This window comes from Narcine bancroftii, chromosome 7 (assembly GCF_036971445.1).
Source record: "Narcine bancroftii isolate sNarBan1 chromosome 7, sNarBan1.hap1, whole genome shotgun sequence".
NCBI lineage: Eukaryota > Metazoa > Chordata > Chondrichthyes > Torpediniformes > Narcinidae > Narcine > Narcine bancroftii.
Genome location: NC_091475.1, coordinates 171,400,028 through 171,425,822, shown reverse-complemented (window position 1 = coordinate 171,425,822; position 25,795 = coordinate 171,400,028). Strand labels below are relative to the sequence as shown.

General features: G+C 44.1%; 2 long non-coding RNA genes across 2 annotated transcripts in view; one reads left to right on the top strand and one right to left on the bottom strand.

Annotated features, from left to right (window-relative positions):
- LOC138739386 (uncharacterized) overlaps positions 1-25,795 on the top strand; it is a 263,380-nt gene that overhangs the window by 236,204 nt on the left and 1,381 nt on the right. The gene's annotated exons all lie outside the window — the stretch shown is intronic.
- The window catches only part of LOC138739388 (uncharacterized), a 123,733-nt gene continuing 123,461 nt past the window's right edge, over positions 25,524-25,795 (bottom strand). The window contains exon 3 of the long non-coding RNA XR_011342214.1: positions 25,524-25,753. This is a non-coding gene — a long non-coding RNA (uncharacterized lncRNA). The remainder of the gene's footprint in view (positions 25,754-25,795) is intronic.

The following is a 25,795-nucleotide window of genomic DNA, read 5'->3' as shown; positions in this document are numbered from 1 at the left end:
TGTGCATTACTCAGATGCTCTGAGTACAGGTGGAGTGACCATGAAGGAATCACTGCTATTTTTCCATACTTAACCATTGTGAGAAATCTCTGGGTGTCCTGCCTTCATACAGTTGCAAAAACAGAAACCCCATGATGCTGTTTTCATTAAATCTCATAATACTTTCTGCCTAGTGTCTCACCCCACTTTCTTGGAGCAACCCAAAGTTATGAAAGTTTGCATCTAATATTTGGATCTTATCCAAAATGTTTGCTGCAACACCCAAGTATGTAAAAAGGTAGGTTTAAAATATTGAATTGAACCAATTTCTTTGGAAACAACAGCAGGGCTATATTATCCATATGAATAATATCAATCAATATTCATATTAATGAAATAAAATCATAGAGAATATCTTGAAGAGTCTGAAAAACTGATGAACAGAATCATGTACCTTTCTCTACAAATTGCTCTATTTGACTTGATCTGAAAATGTTTGCTGCTTCAGTCATCTCAAAAGAAGATCTAGAAAGTATTTACTGGGAGATCCATGTACCACAGTTAATATCTAGGTCTAGAACAGTTAATATCTGGGCGCTTTATTTGATCACATCAGAGTTAATTCTTAAGGGGGCAGAGAAGATTTACCAGGATGTTGCCTGGATTGGGAACCAAGTCTTATAAGGCAAGGTTAGTAGAATTGGGTCTTTTTGCATAGAAGGATGAGAGGAGACTTAATAGAGGCTTGAAAGATTAAGAGAGGCATAGATAGGGTGGACAGCCAGATCCTGTTTACCAGGGCAGGATCAGCAAATACCAGAGGACATATGCACTAAGTTAAGGGAGGGAAGTTTAGGGGAGACATTAGGGATAAGTTTTTTATACTGAGAGTTGTGGGTGATGGTGGTGGAGCTGAAATATTGGAGGCATTTAAGAGACTCTTAGACATACACATGGATGAAAGAAAAATAGAGGGTTATGGGTCCATTATTATCTATCCACTTGTAGCTCAAGAATCACAGGGATGTGCCCTATCCTTGCTCTCTTACCTTCCTATTTCTTGGCAGGGGTTTAGCCAGATTCTAAAATTAGGGGGAATGAGCACATAAAAAAGGTGCCATGACACATACCAGATGGTAAGTCAATGGTTGCATAGTGGGCTGCACTGATTTTTCGGTGGTGTCAGACTGGGGGTGGGGGGTGGGGTTGGGTGGGAAGGTGCCAATTTTGAAAAATGTGTTCGGGGGAGCTTTTGCTCCCCCTGCATCCCACCTCCCCCCCACTAGTTATGCCACTGCTTCTTGGCAGTATGCTACTATCCTGCAAAGTCATCTGCAAAATTTTCATAGTTTTCCTATCCTCACTGATGGAAGAAAGCCTTGCTTCAGTATCACCGCCTTGGGAGCTGTTTGTTTAATATGCAATTCTTGAAAACCAAAGCTTCCTCCAACTAGGAAAGTCCAAAGTCATTGTTTCTTTTTATTCCTATCACAACCTCTGCATCATTACCATGTAACTCCTTGCAGCTGACTGAATCCTGACTCTGTCGTGCCTGGCTAATTTGCAGTGGAAACAAAGCTTTTGTTGCCTTCCAGAGTATTTCATCACATTTAAAGTTACACCTTTAAATCTTTCTTGTTCCACGGTCCTTTGACAGCTCTCAATTCATTCATGCTTCAATTTCACCATTTTCCTCCATGATCTGGGCTCTCTGGATGCCTGTAACCTTGTTCATCCCTTTAACATTCTGCGATATCTCTGCTGTACTAATTCTGCTGTCTTGAGCATCTCTAAATGTAAACTCTCTGCCATTGAAGCCTTCTTTGGTCGCCAAACCCCTAAGCTTTAGATTTTCCTCCCTAAGCTTCTTCCCTTTTTTTTTGTCTTTTCTCCACTTTGACCAAACTTAAGTCATTTTTGCATAGACTTGCATAGCCATTCTTATCATTAATTGTTGTTGATTCCAGACAATTAAGGAGTATGCTTTGACTGAAGAAAGATATGCTGTTTGCAAGGTTAGTTCGTTATTTAGGGTGATAATTTTTAGGACTCTGAGGGCTTCATCCCATCTGGCCTTGTGTAGGCTGAAGGAACTCTTTCAGTAAATCTTCAGTGTTTTTGACACCCGAATAATACTTTCTTTTCAATGTACATTACATCTTATACATCACAAATTTTACATGTATTGGAGTTCTGACCTAGAACAATACAGCACAGTATAGGCCCTTCAGCCCTCCATGTTGTGCCAACCCATATATTCCTTCCTAAAAAAGTTACTAAACCCTCCCTGGTCTGACGTCGCTGAAAAATTAGTGTGGCCTATCATTCAACCACTGACTCACCTTCTGGTATGTGTCATGGTGCCTTTTTTATGTGCTCACTTCCCCTAGCTTTAGAACCTGGCTACGTCCCTGCTGAGAAGTAAGAAGGTGAGAGAGCAAGGATAGGGCACATACATTACTGTGATTCTTGGGCTATAAGTGGATAGATAATAATGGACCAAGTGAGTACGGTCCCATCCAACTGAACAGAGGAGATCGTGTTAAATGGTGTTAATTATGCCTGCAGGCCTTGACAGTTCAAGAAGATCCTAAGAGGCTACTTCAGGTTTCAGATTTATTGCCAGAGTACATACACGGCATCACATACAGCCCTGAGATTCTTTTTCCTGCAGGAGAGGCAGAATCACCACTTATAGGTAGTGCAAAAAAAAACTGCTCAACATACACCTGTAAACAAATAAGGAACTGTAAACCATCTGACAGAGAGGAGAAAAAACACAATCAAGTCCAAAAGTAAGAGTGCTAAAATGAGTCCCTGCTTGAGTTTATTGTTGAGGAGTCTGATGGTGGAGGGGTAGCAGCTGTTCCTGAACCTGGTGATGTGAGTCTTGTGACACCTGTACCCCTTTCCTGATGGCAGCAGTGAGAACATAGAGTGTGCTGAGTGGTGTGGATCCTTGATGGCTCTCTGACAGCTGTGTTCCCTGTAGATGTTCTTGATGGTGTGGAGGGCTGTATCCACTACCTTTTGGAGGGCTTTATGCTCAGGGGTATTGATGTTCCCATACCAGACCATGATGCAGTCAGTCAGCACACTTTCCACCACTCATCTGCAGAATTTACCTGGGTTTCCAATGCCATGCCAAACCTCCACAAACTCCTGAGGAAGTAGAGGCACTGATGAGCTTTTTCTTCATGATGCCATTTGTATGTTGGGTCCAGGAAAGACCCTCCGAGATAGTGACTCCAGAGAACTTAAATTTGATCAGCCTCTCCACCTCTGATCCCCACAAATGATCATTGGATCATACACCTCTGGATTTCCCTTCCTGAAGTCAACAATCAGCTCCTTTATTTTGGTGAAATTGGGAATTGTGCACCATTCAGCCAAGTTTTCAATCTCCCTTCTGTGTACTAACTCATCATCCCTTTTTATACACCCACTACCTTGGTATCATCAGCGAATTTGTAGATGGTGTTGTTGTCATACCTAGCCACACAGTTGTAGGTGTAAAGTAAGTAGAACAGGGAGCTAAGAATGCAGCCCTGTGGTGCTCTGGTAATGATGGACAACATCCAACTTTGGAGGTCTACGTAGCATGAGTACAGGGACAGCTGTGCTCCGGTCTTCACTGAATCATGGCTCAGCAACAGAGTCCCAGATGCCGCTCTTCAGCTGGGTGGACTCACTTTATTTCAGGCTGACAGAGATGCTGCTCTGCATGGTAAAGTCCGTGACTGTGGCTTGTGTGTTTATATCAACACAGAATGGTGTAAGGATTCTGTACTAGTCTCCAATCACTGCTCAAAACTGGTGGAATTTGTGACTGTCGGATGTAGTCTTTTTTATCTACTGTAGGAATAGTTGGAGTGTACATCTCCTCCACCACTAATGCTAAGGAGACGATCAGGAAACTGTATGGGACTATAAGCACACCCTGACAGATTGATTATCACTGGGGATTTCAACCAGGCAAACCTCAATTCAGGGCTACCTGAATTCCATCAGTATGTGGATTTTGCTATGAAAGGGGCAAACACATTGGACCTTGTGTTTACAAACATTTCCAACACGTATTGGGCAAAGCTCCGCCCCACCTCAGACCACATCTCTGTAATGGTAATCCCAGCAAACAGACCGCTCATTAGATGCTCCAGACCAGTTCTGAAGCAGGTTAAAACCTGGCCAGAGGGAGCCATTCATGCACTTGAAGACTGCTTTGAACATTAAGACTGGCACATGTTCAAGGAAGGAGCAAGCGATGACGACTGCATCAATCTGGAGGAGTACATCAGTGACAAGCTGCATTAGTAAGTGTACTGATGACATCACTGTGCCCAAGACCATCATTACTCACTCTAATCAGAGGCCATGGATGATAACGGAGGTGCATATGCTGCTGAGGAGCCGAGATACTGCCTGCAGAGCGGGCAACAAGGTAGTCCTAGCTATTGCAAGAGCCAAGCTGTCTAAGGCCAGCAAGGAAGCAAAGCATGCAAATGCCCAGTGCATTCATAGCCACTTCTGGACAGCAAGGACATAGGATGGATGTGGAAGGGCATTCAAGATATCACCAACCACAAGGCCACACCATCTGCCTGTGCTGGTGATGCCTCCCTCCCAGATGCACTGAACAACTTCTACATGCGTTTTGAGGTGAGAACAATGTAGTGGAGAAGAAGACCACTTCTCTTCCAAATGATAGGTGCTGTGTCTTACAGCATCGGATGTGAGGAGAGTGTTAGGCAATGCCAACCCACGGAAATCTGCTGGACCGACTAACATTCCCAGCAGAGTGCTCAGGGGTTGTGCAGCTCAGCTGGCAGATGTTCTCACCATGGTCCCAATGCCATGGTCCCAGCGTGCTTCAAAGCTGCCACCATTGTTCCCATGCCGAAGAAGTCCTCTGTGTCCTACCTCAATGATTACCCCCCTGTTGCACACACATTCCTCATCAGAAGTGCTTTGAGAGGCCTGTCATGGGCCACATCAAGCTCCTGCTGCCCCTGTCACTGGATCCCCTGAAGTTCACATATGGATCCAACTGCTCCACAGACGATGCCATCGTCACTGCCCTCCATCTAGCCATCACCCACCTGGAAAATAAGGATATGTATATCTGAAAGCTATTTATTTGCTTCAGTTGAGCATTCAAAACACTCATACCTCAGTACCAGATAAGGAAGTTGGGCCCGCTGGGTCTAAAGACCTCCCTCTGCAATTGGATTCTTGACTTCCTGTTATGGAGACCTCAGGCAGTCCAGATCAGAAACAGCACTTCCAAGACCATCACACTGAGCATGGGGGCCCCCAAGGGCTGCCTGCTTAGTCCACTGCTGTTCACTCTGCTGACTCACGACTGAGCAGCAAAACACAGCTCAAACCACATCATCAAGTTTGCTGATGATATAACTGAGGTGGGGCTTATTAATAAGCATGCGTACAGAGATGAGGTGCAGTTGCTAACAGACTGGTCCAGAACCAACAATCTGTATCTGACTTCAGAACTTCAGGAGGCTTGAGGGATCACTTTCCGCTGACCATTGATGGCTTCACTGTTGAGGTAGTCAAGAGTATCAAGTTCCTTGGCGTGCACTTGGCAGAGAATCTCACCTAATCCCTTAACACCAGCTCCATGGCCAAAAAAGCCCAGCAGCGCCTCTACTTGCTACAAAGGCTGAGAAAAGCACATCTCCCACATTCCATTTTCACCACATTCTACAGAGGATGGATTGAGAACATTCTGAACAATTGCATCACCACCTGGTTTGGAAACTGTACCAACTCAGACCATAAGACCCTGCAGAGGATATTGAAGTCAGTGGAAAAGATCATTGGAGGTTATTTTTCCTACCATGATGGACATCTACAACGCACAATGCTTGTGGAAAGCAATAAATATTGTGAAGGACTTCACAAACCCCTCTTAAACTTTTTTCCCTTCTGCCACCTGGTAGGAGGTACCATAGCACTTGGGCCCTTACATCCAAACTGGACAACAGTTTTTTCTCCCTCAAGCCATCAAGTTCCTGAATTCCCAGAATGTATGTGGATAGTGTACCATGGATTTTTATTATCTATGTCTTAATATTTTAACTTCTATGTTAACGTCTATTTATGTAAATCTGCTCCATGCTCCTGGAGAAATGCTGTCCCATCTTTAGAGTGGAATGTATGGTATGAACGATAAATAGAGGTGACTTGATTTGACTTGATGGAGATTATGGAGGATACATTCTTACTAATCCTCACTGACTGTGGCCTGGAGGTGAGGAAATCAAGTATCCAATTACACATATGGATGTTCAATGCCAGGTCCTGGAGTTTGCTAATCAATTTTGAGGGGCTTATGGTGTTAAATACAGAAGTGTAGTCAATAAAGAGCATTCTGATGTATGCCTTTTTGCTGTCCAGAGAGAGCCAGTGAGATGGCATTCACCATAGATCTGTTGCTACGATAGGTAAATTGGAATGTATCCATGTCATTGCTCAGACAAAAGCTGATCTGCTTCAACACCAGCCTTTCAAAACACTTCATTAATGTTGATTCGAATAATTTACGCAGGTTGCCGCACTCTTCTTGGGCACCGGTTCGATTGACGCCTGTTTGAAGTAGATGAGTTCCATGTCCTGCTGGAGTGAGATGCTGAAGCTATCCGTGAATCCATTGATAAGTTGGCCAGCACAGGTTTTTAAATATATGGTTGGGAATTCCATCCAAACTGGATACTTTCCTCAGATTCACTCTCCTGAAGGCAGCCTGTATGTCATCCTTGGATACAGTCAGGAGAGGATCATAAGGGGACATGGGGTAGTGGTGGCTCTTTCTTATGTCAGAATTAGCATTTTAATAAAAATTTTATTGTAGTGATCGAAACCAAAAGTTCCAGGAAAGACTGGCATGAATTTGAGAAGTAATCACACATTCAAAGACTTTAGGGAAAAAAGGGAGGTTGCATTTGCAAGAACAGAGAGTGGTGTGATTCTCAGGGGTAGGGTCTGACAGCAGGTTTGAAGGGACAAAGTACAGAACTTGTGGAGAAGAAGCTAATTGCTACTATAGGCATTAAAAGCCAGAAATTCTGGTGATATTTGAGTAAGATTAAGAACCAGGGAACAAGAAGTGTTCTCATTATGGGTTCATAGAGAGTAGGAGGAGAGGTAATAAAGAAGCTGGAGAAATATCCAATGTTTCTCCATTGCTAAAAAGGCATCCTTTCATATTTACCTGATGGATTTTGATTCCCCAGGTTTTAAACACACAGGGATACCAAAACACCCCTTATCCATTAATAATTTTAACCCAACATTGTAGCATTCAGAAGAGAAAACCAAGACTGAGTGAAAACACTCTGATGAATTTTGTAATGTTTTGGGAAGTTCATTGAAACATGAAAAGAAGTCAAGTCAAGGGGAAGTTTCACTTTGTGGGGATTCTACAACTGTGGACACAATTCAAGAATAAGACGGAGATGTGGTGAAATCTTTTTTCTTAAAATGCTGTGATTCTTTGGAAAACTTGCACTGTGCAGCATTTTTTGAATATTTTTAAAGGAGAGGTTGATATATTCATGATAAGCAAGGTGGGTGACAAGTTACTCAGGTAGGTGGAAATGGCAAGGTGAGATTGCAATTAGATTGAACAAGATTTCATTTTGAATGGTGGACCAGGATCATCGGGTCTACTGGTCCTACTATTCATTTTTGTATCTGCATGTGGAAGAAGAGGATTGCCTTCAAATATGCAATTTAAAAAGAATAGCTCTCCGATGCTGTTCAAAAAAACTGACTGAAAATGCAGGAAAGTCACACACATAAGACGATATTGTTAGCATAAACAGTAACTGTCGGTGAAGCGAACACTAAAAATATGGTGCTGGACAGAAATATTAAAAGGAAGCAGAGCTGAAAATGAATGCAATATGCAAATTAAATGTAGTAAATCTTATGGGAATATAAGTGTGAATAACATCAGGAATGTGTAATGTCATATAGATGATTGAAAAATTTGGAAGCTATTGAAATTTGCAAAGATTAAAGATGCACTCGGTTACTAATATACTACATCCTGTTCTTATGTGTTATGAGTTAACTGATATGTTAAATCAGTCTGTCAATTTATTTTTACCTTGTAAATGTGCAATTACTGCATGTAATGTCAGGACAAGAGACAAGCAGACAAGTCCGTTAAATTTCCCATTAATGTTCTTCACAAAGCTAAGAGAAGTCAGGAGGCTTTCACGAAAAGAATAATATGCATGCTCAGAAGGTAGCAACAAACTTCATCCAACTGGTGTCCTTCAGCACATAACAACATGGATATTTCGGGGTATCAGAATATCCTTAACAAAATAACTGATATTTTAAAAGAAATAAGTAGAACCTATTTTGTTTCCAACTTTTATAATAATACATGCACACCTGATTGATGTTGACAGTATTTTAAATCAGATATTCAAGTATACAAAAACAAAATATTTTTTACTGTGAGGGATTTTACTTTCTATTTTTATCACTTTCTGAATTTCTGAATTTAATTAATATTTTACTGAGGAATATTCTATTTTAATGTGATGTGTTGCAGTCAACCTTGCACTTCAAAACTCATTCCAATAATTTGAAATATGTAAAACTAAGAAATTAATTTCTTACCTCTCTGAGAAGTGACTTGTTCATTTAAAATCTGCTTACAATGCAAATTTCCTGCTGATGAGTTGAAAATCAGAGTTTACTTCATCCCTTCCTTTACAAACTATATAAATTAACATTTCAAATAGCTGACATTAATTGAAATAACTATTTTTATCTTTTTATATTACAATTGATTTAATTACAATTTCAGTTCATAATGCACATAATATTGAAGATGTCTTTAAGTATGACGACTCACCCAACTAACATCATCTACTGTATTAACTGTAAGATAATGGGGAACCATCAAGCACAGCTCAAAATCCTTGACAACCATAGTTTTCATTCAATATACCCAGCAGGAGAGAGGGAGAGAGATTAACAAAAAGATTGTCATAGCTCAAGGGCATTATTTTCAATCAAGAAGGTACATAATTAACTAACACAGAGAGCTGAGGAAGAGGGTCAGAGGTTGCCTTTTATCTTAATTTCTCTGGTGTTTCAATCATCAATTTTGAGCATGAAATAGTAAAAGAGATACGTCTCACTTCCCAAGCACTGAAAAAAGTTTGTGATTCAAGACCAAATTATGTATTAATATATATTTTGTAAGACTAATTAGTTTGGGGAGTATCGGCACATCTATAGACACTGAGAAAGCATTGGTATTTTCTTAATAAAAAAGAAATTCTGTTATTTCATATATTTGGATTGAAATAAACTAGTTGGTCTAATTTTATTCAAACAATTTTTTAGCAAGATAAAATGGATGGCATTATTAGATCGCAGAATCTAGAATACTCAAGGGCTCTACTCATTATACCCCCATGTCTGTATGGCCAGGCACAATTCCAATGCTATCTATAAGTTTGCCGATGACTCCACAGTTGTTGGCAATGAGGAAGTGTACAGAAAGGAGATAGATCAGCTCGTTGAATGGTGTAACGACAACAACTTTGGACTCAACATTAGCAGAAGCAAGGAGGTGATTATGAACTTCAGAAGGAAGTCAGGGGAACATGATCCAGTCCCCATTGAGAGCTCAGTAGTGGAGAGGATCAAGAACTTCAATTTCCTGGGTGTCAATATCTCTGACGATCTGTCCTGTTGCCTCCATGTTGATGCAATCATAAAGAAGGCTCACCAGTGACTCTACTTTGTGAGGTCTCTGAGGAAATTCAGTATATCTCTGAAGACTCTTGAAAATTTCTTACAGTGTACCGTGGAGAGCATTCTGGCTGGTTGCATCACTGCCTGGTATGGAGGCGCCAGTCGTCAGGACAAGAATAAACACCAGAGGGTTGTTAACTCTGCCTGCAACATCTCAGGCACCAGATTTCACCCCATCGAGGACATCTACATGAGGCGGTGTCTTAAAAAAGCAGCCTCTATCCTCAAAGACCCCCACCACCCAGACCATGCCCTCTTCACTCTGCTACCATCGGGAAAAAGGTACAGGAGCCTAAAGACCAAGACTCAGCAGCACAAGGACAGTTTCTTCCCCGCTTTCTGCCTTACTTTTTGTGCACTACTTTTAAAAAAAAATTTATAGTGATGTTGTAAGGTGGTTATGAATGTTTTCACTATGACGCTGTTGCAAAATATTCTGATTCTGTCCATTTATAAACGTTAGGACTGCCTATCAGCAATTAGACATTGGGTAGAAAAGATGCACTCCTACTTGTGGGGGCGAGGGGGAGGGGTGAACAACAGTGACAAAATCTAATGGTACTTCATTGTACATATAAAAGTATAATAGTTTAATACATTAAATGAAGCAACTCAATATGACAATTAAACAAAAATTCAGATGCTGGAAATTTGGAACAAAAACAGACATGAACTATAACTCCTTATCTTCCCATGGGTGCTTCTTGACCTGCTGAGTGTTTCCATCAATTTCTTGGAAGCAAATTTCCATTCTGAATGCTCCAATAATAATTTGTAAAGGACATAAGATTTAATGCAAGCATTAGAAAGGAAAATAGGTAGGCCACAGCTGGAGCTCTGACCAATGAATGCTTTTCTCCAAATTTTCCATACAGTAAGATGAAATACCTTTCCATACTACTCCCCCTCCCCCCAAAAAAAGTAACAGACAGGAATATCCAGCCAATAAAGACAGGAAATGTGAAGAGATAAACAATTAAGGTTTAGGCAAAAATATAGATAAAGTCTGTAAATGTAACTAAAGAACTTGTAGTGAGAAGACATAAAGCCATGAAACGGGTATTCAAGTTGATTGCTGTTTGCTGAAAAAGATTGAACAAGTAAATTTTCAAGCAAGACAGTAAGAATTCAAATCTGCAACTACCTTTTCGGTATTCATAATAAAATCTGAAAGGATTTTGTGCGATTAATGTAAATGATGAAATATTTTGAGCACTGCTAGACTGATGTTTTGTTCAAATTTCTTTTCCATTAACAAGGTGAAATTGCATAGATTTATGATTTCATATTGAAATGCTGGAAAACTAAAATTAAAATAAAAACAGGAAATCTTGGATATTGCGAATGCCACCTGGAAAATATGTGTGAACATTTTTCAGCACGGGAATAATCATTCTTATTTTTATGAAATATGAGTATTGCAGGCAAATTCAAACAAATTCCTTCCCTAATAGAGAACATACCAAGGTACTATCTTCTTGAACACCTGCATTCCTTGTGGTGAAACTGTCCCCACACTGTTTCTAGGCTGTTTATTCCAATGTTTTGATTAATCTTTGATGAAAAATTGACATGAAAAAGCTGGTTCAGAATGGAGTCTCTCTTGGAAGGGAAATTGCAGGTGGTGGTATCCAATCAATACTGCAGTTCTTATCCTTGGCAGTGGATTACACCTTTTGCAGGGGTTTTTTAATAATCAGGTCAAGTTGATGTAGGATCTTGTTAACCTTGCAAATTCAAGCCATGGGAGTGAAGATTGTTTTTTTTCCCCCAAACAAGAATACCGTTTTATCCAAGGCAAAGTTGAACTTCTTTAAGTGTCATGAGAAATGCATGCATTCAGGCAAGTGAAAATGATTCTATCAGAGACTTTTGTAGATGGTAAAAATGGTTATGGGAGATTGGAATTGAGTCAGTAACTTGACGCATGATCAATTGCACAAAGACTGAAGTTGCTGAAACTGAAGGCTTTTATTTGCAAGAGATGGACAGCATCCCTGTGTTGGTCACTCACACTGGCCCAGACTCGAACTGCGGGCAGGCTTGTGGCATAACAGTCTTTATGGGGAAGAAAAGGGAGGAATCACGAGCCGGCCAGTTAGAGCAGGATCAACCAGGAAAGGTCATATAATTTACATATGACAAATATGTACAATATCGGTTTCACCTCATTCACCCCTCTTTTGTGTAATGTGGTTAGCTGCCCCGCATAAGTTCAGTCTGTCTGGTGGTCTTCTTTGGCGTTGTGACCGCTGAGTGTCTGTAGTGGTCTCTGTACTTGTCAGCTGGTTGGGGAAGTCCAGAAGGTCCCGCGTGTGCCAGGTTCCAGATAGATACCGTGTCCTCACACCCATCCGGGAAGGCCACATAGGTGTACTGAGGGTTCGCATGGAGCAGCTGGACCCTCTCGAACAGCGGGTCAGACTTATGTGTCCTTACATGTCTACAGAGTAGGACTGACCTGGGGAACATCAGCTGGGTAGGTAAGGTGGTTCCCAACGCCAATCTCCTGGGAAATGTAAACAGTCTCTCATGAGGTGTCTCATTGCGGGCCGTACACAGGAGGGACCAACCGGATAGCATGGAGTGCTTCTGGGAGAACCTCTTGCCAGTGGGAGATGGAGAAGTCCTTCCAGACCGTGCCATTCTCCCATTCCACCTGGTCAGGCCTTCTCCACATAGCTGGGAACCCATTGAGCTTAATAAGAGAAAAACACCAGGCACCTTTTCAAGGCCTTAAGGCAGTAGGGGAGTTCCAACAGGGGGTGCATGCAGTCAGGGTCAGGGCTGATGACTCCATTCTCCATAACAGCCAGAATGACTCCATTCTCCATGCAGCCAGGCAACATGTGCTGAAGTCACATTTCCTTGTGTTATACATCAAAATGAGGCATTTTGTGGAATGGAAGAATTTCTGGAGGTTCCTGTTATGGACCTGCTGATCATGGCTGCAGATGGTGACATTGTCGAGGAATGGAAAAGTGGCCCACAGCCCGTGTTTGTCCACTATTCAATCCATTTCCCTCTGAAAGACTGAGACTCTATTCGTGACTCCAAAAGGAACCCTCAGGAAATGGTAAAGTCAGCCATCCACCTCTAAGGCGGTATACTGGTAGTCTTCTGGGTGAATAGGGAACTGGTGGTATGCAGACTTAAGGTTTATGGTGGCGAACACCTTGTATTGTGTAATCTGGTTCACCATGTTGGCTATATGGGGCAAGGGGTATACATCCAGCCGGGAGAACCTATTGATGGACTGGGAGTAATCAATGACCATCTGATACAATATCACCATCTTTTAGTGGCAATAGGCTTACAGTTAGGGGTGAGATTGGTGACAAGGGGTGAAGGGGAGATCCAGAGTGTGGAGAGACCGCATGGTGGATGTGATGATTGGGTTTGGGGATGACGGTTGGCCACATGGTTGGGGGGGGGGGTGCAGTCTAAAAACTGCTCATTGCAGACTGTCAGAGGAGGGTGGGGCCCGTTGTACTCCATAGTGACGCTCTTCATGTTACACTGGAAGTCAAATTCCAGTAGGATGGGTGTACAGAGCTGTGGCAGTACAAGACGTTTGTAAAGTGACGCTATACCATGCCCCAGACAGTCAGTGCCAGGAATCTTTGCTGAGTGAGATTTGGACACCATGAGGGCACTGTGGCTCGTGGGATTCTCCCCAAGGGAGTGGTGCTGTGCAGTGTCTGGGTGATTGAAGATTTTAGTGCTTCCACTGTCAAATAGGTAAGTGGTGGGGCACCCATTTACCTGAATGTCCATCATGGACCTGGACAGTTGATGGGGTCTGTCCTGATCCAGGTTTACCGATGCCAGTGTCAGCTCATTGTAGGAGGAGTTCCGTCGGCTGCCGGCGGTCTGATAAAATGGCACCCAAGATGGTGGCTCTGATGGTGCACTTGTGGCCCCATTGTCATTTGCTGGAAGAGAAAGGGAAGAAGGCAGAAGTGACATCATCACAGACAGCAGTCTCCATGGTGCATGTGCGCAGTTGTCCCAGGTCCCCGAAAGTGATGGCATTGAAGATGGCTGCCCCCACTTGCATGCAGCACTGCTGGAACTTGAAATTGGTTTGGACATACAGACTTTAGCGAAGTGTCCTTTCTTTCCGCAGTTGGAGCGGATGGTGTCCCTGGCAGGGTAGGAAGTGCTTAAGCTACCAACAGAAGTAGCACGTCAGGTGGTTGCTAACGGCAGCAGTGATCAGCTCAGGATGGGAGGGGGCTTGCAATTCCTCCTCCCAAGATGACAGCCCCTGTGTTCCCCACGAGGTGGCTGTGTGATAGCAAGAGAATGATTCAGCATTGTGGATGGCCACCTCTAGAGTGTTCACCAGTTCGATGGTTTGAGGTTGGCTCAGTTGTCTCTGTTTGAGTAGCCTCTGCCTCACATAGTCTCTGATCAGCAGCTGTGTGTGCTGTTCTGCACTCACAGCCTGGTAGTTGCAGTCCCTTGCAAGCTCCTGTAGAGCCATGATGAAGTAACTGAAGGTTTCCCCGGCTCGCTGCCTACGTGAGTATGTGCTGTGCATAGACCTCGCTCACCTGAACTTTATACTGGTCCTTCAGGTTTTCCATTGCAGCTCCGTATGTCTGGCAGTCACAGACCATCCAGTAGACTCGGCGCCCGATGTATGAGTACAGCAGATGGAACTTGTCCTTGTCGTCCTGGATAGCTGTGGAGGCTGTGAGGAACTTTTCAAAGCAATGGCGCCAGAGCGCAAAATTGTTGGCTATTACACAAAGACTGAAGTTGCCGAAACTGAAGGCTTTTATTTGCAAGAGATGGACAGCATCCCTGTGTTGGTCGTTCACACGGACCCAGACTCAAACTGGGGGCAGGCTTGTGGTATGACGGCCTTTATGGGGAAGAAAGGGGAGGAGTCACGAGCTGGCCAATGAGAACAGGGTCAACCAGGAAAGGTCATGTAACTTACATATGACAAATATGTATAATAGTGGTTTCACCACATAACTATAGGATTTTTTGTGTGTTGAGATTGGACAATTTTTAACATTTAAGAGATAACAGATTCTCACCTTTTAGATAAACCTGAACTTCAGTGTTATGATTTCAAATGCTAGTATGTCTGAATTCTAAACAAGTAGAGAGAATGTGTGCAAGAATTTAAGGCTTTAATTATCGTTTGTGGTTGAATTCTGCAGTATACTCCCAAATATTTTATCTTCATAGAAAAAACTTTACTTAAAACATTGTTTCAATATGAAGTGTAACTACATTATCCAAGTCAACCAGGTGAGTATGATTGTGAGATACAGCATTTTGTTTACTGCCTAAGCCATGAGGGTTTATTATTCCTTTGTCTTACTGACACAAACTGGAGCATCTGCAGCACATTTTCCAAACAATCATCTATTATTTTTGATGGACATAAACTGTGAAGCTCCCAAGAAGCTTCTGGTTCTTCACCTTCTTCCTGGAATCACTAAAGCTTGTATAGAATCCTCATTATATCAAAAACAAGAAATAACTCTGCAACATGTACTGGTCATGAAGAAGCTTTTAGAGAAAGCATGCTTCTTTCAAAAAAGCTCTGACCTCAGAAATTGACAGACGAGCTTCTTTCTGAATTCCATCTGTTCCATCTTCACTCTATTTATGATCTTACACTTGGCATTTCATTGTTATTTTGTATCTACATGATTCCTGTCAACAACAACATGGAAAAAACAACAACATGCCAGATTACATTCGTCACATTTTGACTCTGGAATTAAATCATAACTCCTGGAAGTTTTTTTCTCTCATTTTCTAGAATTCAATAAGGAACGACGTAAATCAAGAAATCACTAAAAACATAAGGGTGGCACAGTTGGCTTAGCGGTTAGCGCAATGCCTTTACAGCACCAGTGATTAGGATCAGGGTTCGAATCCCGAGCTGTCTGTAAGGGGTTTATAAATTCTCCCTGAATCTGCGTGGGTTTTCCCCAGGGGCTCTGGTTTCCTTCCACCATTTGAAATGTATAAGGGGTGTAGGTTGATTGGATTTAAATTGGGTGGTCGGGCTCATCGGCCAAAATGGCCTGTTACTATGCTGAATGTCTAAATTTAAATTTAATTTAAAATTAAAAATAAATTTAATTTATTATAATTAAACTTTAAGCCCCTTTTATGAGTAATGTTGTTAAGTAGTTGGTTAAATCACAGCGCACAGGTAAATATTTTAATTGGTTCCAAGTACCGAAAGCCAGCATGAACTTTCAAGTCATGTCCCTATAGAGATGCTAAAGAAAGATCAGTGAAGAAATCTACCACCCAACACTGCCTGCTTCCTCAGTCAATGGAACCAATCATTTATTGTGAGTTAAATTTATTCTGTAAACATATTCCATTTGCATGTGGGATTGCTACATGCAAGAATTTCTAGTCCTCAATTGGTCTGTCAGAACGTTACTACTAAATTATTTATGAATGTTCTACATTTTTAAACAAACCATTGAATTATTGACCACAATTAGTTTATGGCTATAATGGTTAATTGTGAAAAAAACTTTATTGATCTCTTATTTAGAATTAAATATTCACACCTACCTGATAGCAGTTCAAAGTTCAGATTTCTTGTCAGAGCACATAAATGACATCACACACAACTCTGAGATTCTTTTTCCTGTGAGCCAGGCAGAATTTCTACTTGTTAAGAGTGATGTACTCAAGAAAAAGATACGTATACAAAAGAGAGGAATGCCAACAAAGAAAGAAATGTAAATAAACTGACTGGAAATACATACATAAATATTCAGTATTTATCTTCTTCTTCTTCTGACTGTCCATCCCATAGAAAGATGATGGTTCCTTTCAGTCAGTTTGTGGGGTTTGATATAAAGATACCTCACTCCTCAGAAAGGAACACCATGTGCATCAATGGATTTAGGTGAGTAGGGGTTGCATAGGTCCAAACCCACCCTCACGACATTCCCTTCCAGATCCAGCAGCCTGTGAGGTCCAAGATGGCTGAGGGAAGTGGCCAGACCAAGCGTTGATGCAAGGGATGCCCTTTCCATGTTTCACAGCACTTTTGCAAGATGGCCGTTGACCTTACAAGAGGGTTCTTCCGCCCTTTGACAGGTCTTGTTTTTCATCCTGCAGGGTGTCTAGCCACCCTCCGCACCAGGCAAGCCTGGTGGGGGAGCCGGTTTAGTCACTGACCACCCGACCATGTGACTGATATGTCAGTATTTATATATTCAGTACAAAGTAAGAGTCTTTAAATGAGTTTTTGATTAAGTCTAAACACAAATGCTGGAGGTAAAGATATATTATTGATGTTTAAGGCCTGAGCCCTTCCTCAAGGTATGAATGAAAAAGGAGAAGTGTTTGAATTAATATTCCAGACTTTGCTGAAACAGTAATGGTCCTTGAGTGATGCATGTTATTATTAAAATGCAAATCCACTAGCAACTTATAGTGAGGAAGAGATGTCCTGTGAATTGTCAATTGTCATAAGTTGCTACCAGTTCTCAATACTCTGTTGACAGTTATGCAAAAATAATAGCTCAGACTTACCTACCCACGATATTTCCCAACCTTGATCATTGAGAGTCAAGTATCCTGCTTCCAATGCCCATGGGGCAGAATTTGTATTTGAAATTATGCAAATCAGGGCTCTCTATAACTACCCTGCAAAACTGCTGTCCATACAAATACGCTAACATAAAATGATAAATAGGTTCCTATCAGTGACACCTTGTTCCTCCAGGAACTGTTGTCACACTTTTCTCTGGTCCAGTCAAGACAAAATGGACATTTGGCTGAGTGAAGGTGGATCAAAGCTGCCTCTGGTCCTCACCTGCCGGTGTGGAGAGCTGATCCAACTGAATCCTCCCATCCTCCACTCCTAGAAGGTGCCCGGAGAAGTGCTGTGGGACCTCAGGCAGCACTATCCTCATGCCAAAGATTATATTCAGAGATATTTAAAGAACACTTAACAATTTTATAAAAAGGACAAAAATATAACTTCAGGCATAGAATTCCCTTCAAATTAATGTCATATTTGGGAATCTGTACAGGAATAACTATAATGTGTCCTTCCTTTTTACATGTGGTAATAGTAATCTTAAGCAAGGAATTTTAATGCACAGTATGCTCCCGCTGCCCCGCCGGTCCCCACTGCCCCGCCAGCCCCCACTGCCCTGATGCTCCCCACTGCCCCACCGGACCCTGCTGACAACTCCCTCTGCCCCGATGCTCCCCACTGCCAGAAAGACCCCGGTGACCCAACAGTCCCCGCTACCCTGCTGGTCCCTGTTTACGGTCCCCACTAATGGTCCCTGATGCCCCGCTGACTCCTGCTGCCCCAATGCTCCCCGCTGCCCCCAAAGCCCCTGCTGACAGCTCCCACTGCCCTGACAGTCCCCACTACCCTGTTAGCCCCTGCTGCCTTGACAGCCCCCACTGCCCCAATGCTCCCCGCTGCCCCGAAGGCCCCTGCTGACAGCTCCCGCTGCCCTGACAGTCCCCACTACCCTGCCAGCCCCTGCTTGCCATTCCCCACTGCCCCAATGCTCCCCACTGCCCTGAAGACCCTGCTGACAGCTCCCACTACCCCGGCAATCCCACTGCCCCAAACGTCCCTGCTGCCCCACCGCCACTGCTTTGGAGGGAGAGTTGGAGGGAGAGGGGTGAGTGGGGAGATGGATTGCGGGCTGACGGCATCATCAGCTGGCCCCTAACCAGCTGCTTGCAGTGGCTGTACATTCAGGTCAGGCAGCGGAGCACAGTGCTCTGCCAATTATCCTTCACCAAGAAAGGTTGGAATCGGTGCCTCAGAGCCGGCCACAGCACATTCAGAGAGGTAAGTCTTTAGCCTTAAGGGAAGAACCTCTCTGCCTTTACAAACCAGTGTTTGCTCTATCTGAAAGTGCCTTAGGGGATGGCAAGTTAGGGTTGTTAGTGTGTATTCAGATCAAAGGCCATAAGAGATAACAAAGTGATAATTGATGTCATGGAAAGTACACCACTACAGACTTTGCCAGGGGCTGAAAAGTCTAAATGGACTGGTATCCTTGGTTTCACAGGAAAGAGAGCTTCTGTCTTGGATTGTAGAGAGCAATGAAGGACTTGGGCCCAAAACGTTGCTCATATGTCTTTGCTTCCCATGGTTACTGTCAACTGGAGAGGGAAGACAGGGAAACAAAGGATCCTCAGTATCGAGGGCTCACTGGCATTAAATCGAGAAATATAAGTTTAGTGTTTCCTTGCCATAAGCTTTGTAAATTCAACAAAGTGTTATTAGTGCAATGAAGTTCCTTTGCAACAGTTTTTATGTTTGCTAAAGTAGCACTGGTGTAATAAAGTTCTCTTGCTATACAGTATATTGTAGAATACGTGGTACCATGAAATGTGGAAAGGACGACACACACCAAAAAGTGAAAATCGAAGACTGGTTTATTGCAGCTCTACTTATATTCCCTACCCACTGTTGGCGACAGGAGGGACATCACAGGAATGCCAACCTCGGATTGGTCGGTGTTCCTGTCATTGCTCATTGTTTCCTGCCATGCAGTTTGTCTCCTGGGACAAAGGTCGTTGGCCCCCATGGGATCTGCGCGATCGCCAAATTTGTTGGCCATCTTGTGTACTGTGTCACACCCTAGTTAGCAGGCTGCTATATGCCCCCCTCCCCCCAGAACTGGTGATTGGAGTACTGTCCACTGCTTTCGGTGGCCTATCTCAGCATCGCAAGGGCTGGTTAATGTCCAGATGTGGTGGCTTGAGGCAGTCAATGGTGAAAGTCTCTTCCTTACTGCTGATATCAAGCACACATGTCAACCTGTTGTGTCTGATTACTTTGAATGGCTCCTTGTACAGTTGTTGCAGAGGTGTCTGATGTTCCCCCCGAACAAAAACATACTCATAGGCCTCTAAATTTTTGGTGACATAGGACTTGGCCTGCTGCTAGAGTACCCAGTCATTCCTTCAGCTTAGTCAATGAGGCCGCCAGGTCCTCTGGGTCCTTGGTGGTGGCCAAGAACTCTCATATTATCACTGATGGTGTAACGTACACCATCTCGGCTGCTGAGGTGTAGAAGTCTTCCTTCAGCGTGGTGTGGATCCCCAGGAGAACCCAGGGTAGCTCATCTTCCCAGTTCAGCACCTGGAGCTAAACCATCAAGGCCACCTTTAGGTGCCTGTGCAACCACTCCACCAACCCATTGGCCTAAGGGTGGTACGCTGTGGTATGGTGGACCTGGGTTCCAAGCAAATTGGCCAGCGCCAATGTAATGGAATATTTGAGAGATAAATTGGTAAAATTAGAGCAGGTTACATTCATACACACACTTTAAAACATATTATTTGAAATATTGAAGAATTTATATTCAATGACTTCACAGAAACTATGGAGAATGCTATACACATTTCACAAGTAGGTGCCCCAATGCTCCTCGCTGCCCCGAAGGCCCTGCTGACAGCTCCCACTGCTCTGACAGTCCCCACTGCCCCGCCGGTTCCTGCTGACAGTTCCCACTGCCCCGACAGTCCCACTGCCCCAAAAGTCCCTGCTGCCCCACTGCCACTGCCTTCACAGAAACTATGGAGAATGTTATGCACATTTCACAAGTAGGTGCTATTTGAAATGATGTTATGAAATGAATAGACCATTGTCTTGGACTGGAGTCAGGTCAGCTGTGTTGAACATTTTTTTAAATGTTTTTTAATTTTTAAAATTTTCACACTGTGAACCATATCAATCAAAATACATACAAACATTTCCCTCTTAAATATACACATTTGCATTTCCCCCCCTTTTCCCCCCTACCTTCCCTCCCCCTTCCCACCCCCTCCAAACCCATTAAATATTCAACATATACAAAACAATAAAACCATTAAACAATGTCATCACACAATGAAAATAAACAAGAAAATTGTGTCATCTACTTTTACACACTGGATCAAGTCATTTTGTCTTCTTATCATTTTATCATTTTAGGGGGTGGAGGTCCAAGGCAAGATGTGTTGAACATTTTTATGAGATTTCTGACCTTTCTGCAAAGAGCTCACTCAAAGGTCACTATTAGGCTTTGTTTACCTTAAAAAAAGGTAAAAAATGAAAGACCCCAACAATGAAGACGCTGTTTACATCCGGTACCGCACGGATGGCAGTCTCTTCAATCTGAGGCGCCTGCAAGCTCACACCAAGACACAAGAGAAACTTGTCCGTGAACTACTCTTTGCAGATGATGCCGCTTTAGTTGCCCATTCAGAGCCAGCTCTTCAGCGCTTGACGTCCTGCTTTGCGGAAACTGCCAAAATGTTTGGCCTGGAAGTCAGCCTGAAGAAAACTGAGGTCCTCCATCAGCCAGCTCCCCACCATGACTACCAGCCCCCCCCACATCTCCATCGGGCACACAAAACTCAAAACGGTCAACCAGTTTACCTATCTCCATCGGGCACACAAAACTCAAAACGGTCAACCAGTTTACCTATCTCGGCTGCACCATTTCATCAGATGCAAGGATCGACAATGAGATAGACAACAGACTCGCCAAGGCAAATAGCGCCTTTGGAAGACTACACAAAAGAGTCTGGAAAAACAACCAACTGAAAAACCTCACAAAGATAAGCGTATACAGAGCCGTTGTCATACCCACACTCCTGTTCGGCTCCGAATCATGGGTCCTCTACCGGCACCACCTACGGCTCCTAGAACGCTTCCACCAGCGTTGTCTCCGCTCCATCCTCAACATCCATTGGAGCGCTTACACCCCTAACGACGAAGTACTCGAGATGGCAGAGGTCGACATCATCGAGTCCACGCTGCTGAAGATCCAGCTGCGCTGGATGGGTCACGTCTCCAGAATGGAGGACCATCGCCTTCCCAAGATCGCGTTATATGGCGAGCTCTCCACTGGCCACCGTGACAGAGGTGCACCAAAGAAAAGGTACAAGGACTGCCTAAAGAAATCTCTTGGTGCCTGCCACATTGACCACTGCCAGTGGGCTGATATCGCCTCAAACCGTGCATCTTGGCGCCTCACAGTTTGGCGGGCAGCAACCTCCTTTGAAGAAGACCGCAGAGCCCACCTCACTGACAAAAGGCAAAGGAGGAAAAACCCAACACCCGACCCCAACCAACCAATTTTCCCCTGCAGCCGCTGCAACCGTGTCTGCCTGTCCCGCATCGGACTTGTCAGCCACAAACGAGCCTGCAGCTGACGTGGACTTTTACCCCCTCCATAAATCTTCGTCCGCGAAGCCAAGCCAAAGAAAGAACCTTAAAAAAAACAGCTTGACCAAGAAGACTAACTCCTATTGTTTGCTGGAGAAGGTCAGGGGTTTTGCAAGAGAGAGAGAGAGAGAGAGAGAGAGAGAGAGAGAGAGAGAGAGAGAGAGAGAGAGAGAGAGTGAGAGAGCAAGAGAGAGAGATATTCATCAGCAAGACATTGAGGTGACTAATGGTGGTACCTCAGTTGTGGAAATCCTGGAACAACAAATCTCTCTCTGCAAACCCTATGACAACCTTCCTGAGCAGTAAACATTTACCTTTCGAACACTAAAGCCTGGTGAACTTTATAAATGTTAAATTCTGTGCACAGTATAAGAATTGCCTGCAACCAGAGAATTTGGAAGAATGAGAAGTGAGATTGAACTGTGAACCAAAGAACTTTTCTTAAATTTACGCACACATTACATACACATGCGCTTAGAATTAGAAGGGGGTCAAGTTGGGTTTAGTGATAATTAAAAACAACTTTTGTTTAAAAAGCTACTTGTTTTGGTGAATGTCTATTGCCACTGGGTTTTGGGGTCCTTTGAGCTCGTAACACCACCCAGAGTCCTAAAGTGAACTGTGTACCTCAATCAAAGGTCATAAGCTCAGTGCCCTGGCACAGGTTTCAGTGGTTGTGTTGGCTGGCGGGACCACTTGTGGAGTGGTCAATCAGGGTGAGGAGATATCTCACTTCATGGGAGACCGGTAGCAGCCCTACAATGTCAATATGGTCGTGACCTATGTTGCACCAGCTTGAAAGTCTGTGTGGTGGGGTGGTGCTTTGATGTGTGTCTGGACTTTGGACATCTAGCAGAACATGCAGGACTTGGCTCACTGACTGACCTGTTTCCGGAGGCTGTGCCAGATAAACTTACTGGCCACCATTTTGACAGAATTTCTGATGGCTGGGCGTGCCAGGTAATGCACTACGTCGAAAATCTGCTGTCTCCATGTTGCCAGCATGAGGGGGCAGGGTTTTCCAGTGGAATCGTCACAGAGGAGTGTCTGATTACCAGGGCTGATGGCGACATCCTCCAGCCTGAGCCAGAAAACTACCATTCTGTATGCCAGGATCTCAGGGTCTTCCTACTATGCCTTGGCTAGGGCTGAATAGTCTATTCTCTGGGACAGGACCTGGATGGACTCGATCGCGTGATGGACAGTCTGTTGACCATCGCTATGGTCTTACCCATGATGTGATGAATATCCATGGTGAACTCAGACATGTATGAAAGATGTCACTGTTGCCTGGCTGACCATGGGTCAGACACTTTATGGAAGACAAAGGTTAATGGTTTATGGTCCATGAAGACCCTGAATTGTCTACCTTCCAAAAAATACCTGATGTCTGACTGCCAGATACAGTGCCAATAGCTCCTGGTCAAAGGCACTGTATTTGAGTTTGGGTGGCTGGAGGTAGCTGCTAAAGAAGGCTAGGGGCTGTCATTGCCTTTCGATACATTGCTCCAGCACACTCCCTACCATTATGCTGGAGGTGTCTACTGTGAGATCAGTTGGCGCCTTTGGCCTGGGGTGTACCAGAAGTGTGGCATTGGCCATTGCATCTTTGGCCTTCTGGAACGTTTCCAAGGCCTCATTCTCCCAGATAATGTCTTTAGCTTTCTCCGCCATGAGTGCAAAAAGGGGGTACATGATGTGGGACGCAGCCAGTATGAATCGGTGATAAAAATTAATCATACTGGCGAATTCTTGCAGCCCCTTCACTGAATGGGCCTTGGTGAAGTGCCAAACAGTCTCTATCTTTTGGGGCAGTGGTTTCACTCCAAGCCTGTTGATTCGATGCCCCAGGAAGTCAATCGTTTCCATTCCGAACTGGCACATAGCAGGGTTTATAGTTAGTCCAAATTCCTGCACTTGGGTGCACGGTTGCCTTAGATGGGCCACACGCTCCATGTGATTGCAGCTGGTGATGAGAATATCGTCCAAATAGATGAACTCTTCCATTTTTTTAAACTGCTCCTTGGCAAAGGTAAGCTTCTCGGTGGAAAGGCAGTGTGCCTTGGCGTAGAACAGGGAGTTGTAGGTGAGAATGTAGTGCCTTACCTTGTGCTTCGGTTTGGCGGAAGAAAACTGTGGTGCCACGGTCAAAGGGAACTCTGCTAGGATCCATGTAAATATGTTGTCAGACAAACTACCGGAGTTGAGGTGGGGGGAAAGTAACTTGGCTCCCTCAGGGGTGCAGTTTGAAAAGTCCTGATGTGCACCAATTGCCGCCCTTTAAGGTCCACCAGCAGGCAATGGGCTCGCAAGAACTCTGCTCCCAAGAGTGAATGCACCACAGCTGTAATGAAGAAGGTCCAGGTGAATCAAAAATTCATATAGTGGTGCTGTTCACTGCCCTCAGTGCCGTGCTCGGCTTGCCGTTTTGGGTTTCATTGGCCAAGGGGGGAAAGACACTTATTTCGACGCCAATGTCAATGAGGAAGTGCCTTCCGAACAGAGAGTCCCACACGTGGAGAAGGCTGTCACTGTGGTGAATGTCTGCCAAGCTGCCTGTCTCCCCTCTGGTGAGCCTTGCTGTACTAACATTGGTTGTGCATTATCTCTACTGTTAAGGACACTCCCCTTGGGTATAACTGTATATGCATTTATTGTCTTTCATTATTGTACCATGAGTTTCTGCTAATAAAAGCCATGATTATTGTTTGACCACGTCGTCTTTGTCTACTTCATCAACTGGCACTTCAGTCATGTTGCCAACTGCCGCAGCCATTAACGACGGTTGGCTGTGGTGTTTCCCTGAAACATGCAGGGTGGGCAGCATCGACGGGCCCCCGCACCCCATCGTTTGTGATACTTACAGTACTGTTGGGTCGGGGGGGGGGGGTCCACATGCCTCTCCATTTGCTGTGCCCTTGTTGCTGGCTGTGTGCGGGGGCCTAGTGATCTGCTCCATTGAGGCGTCATTTTCTTTCTTTGCTCTCTAGATCACATGTGCCCTGGTTGTGACTTTCCTGGCGTCGCTGAAGCCCTCATCAGCGAGCAAGAGTTGGATATCCTCGTGCAGCTACTCCAGGAAAATCTGCTCGAAGAGCAGGCAAGGCTTTTGTCCCTCAGCAAGGGCGTGCATCTCACTCATGTCCCCCAATTCATCTATATGCAACAATTGGGCGGTGCCCTTGTGCTATCAGAGCCCGAAGGTGTGGGTTAATAGCTCCTTGAGGGCATTCTACTTGCCTTGCTCTGCAGGCTCTTGCAGGAAGTCGATGACCCTCGCTGCCATGTCCTGGTCGAGTGTAATGTGTGTCATCGACAGTGATCTGCCGAAGGTGGAACTTGGCCTCGGCCTATTTGAACCACATGTGTGGCTGCAATGCCAAGAACATTGGCAGCTTCATTGAAACCATGTGAAGAACTGCTTGGTCCATCATCTTTAGGTCCAACTGCTGGTTGGACCTGCTGGGGTCACCAATGTAGCATGTGCACTACTGCAAAGTATGGAAAGAATGACACACACCCAAGAAATTGAAGTCGGACTGGTTTATTGCACTGGCAGCTCTGCTTATATTCTCTCCCTCTGCTGATAACAGGGGTGATGTCACAAGAGCGCCGGCCTCAGATTGGTCAGCATTCCTGCTGTAGCTCGTTGTTTCCTGCCATTCAGGTTGTCACCTGGACAAAGGTTGTTGGCCCCCACATGGTCTGCTTGGTCACCGCATTCGTCAGCCATCTTGTGCATCAGGTCACGCCCCGGTTAGCGGGTCACTACAAGACATGCAATAAAGAAACAAGTTAAAATAACATTAT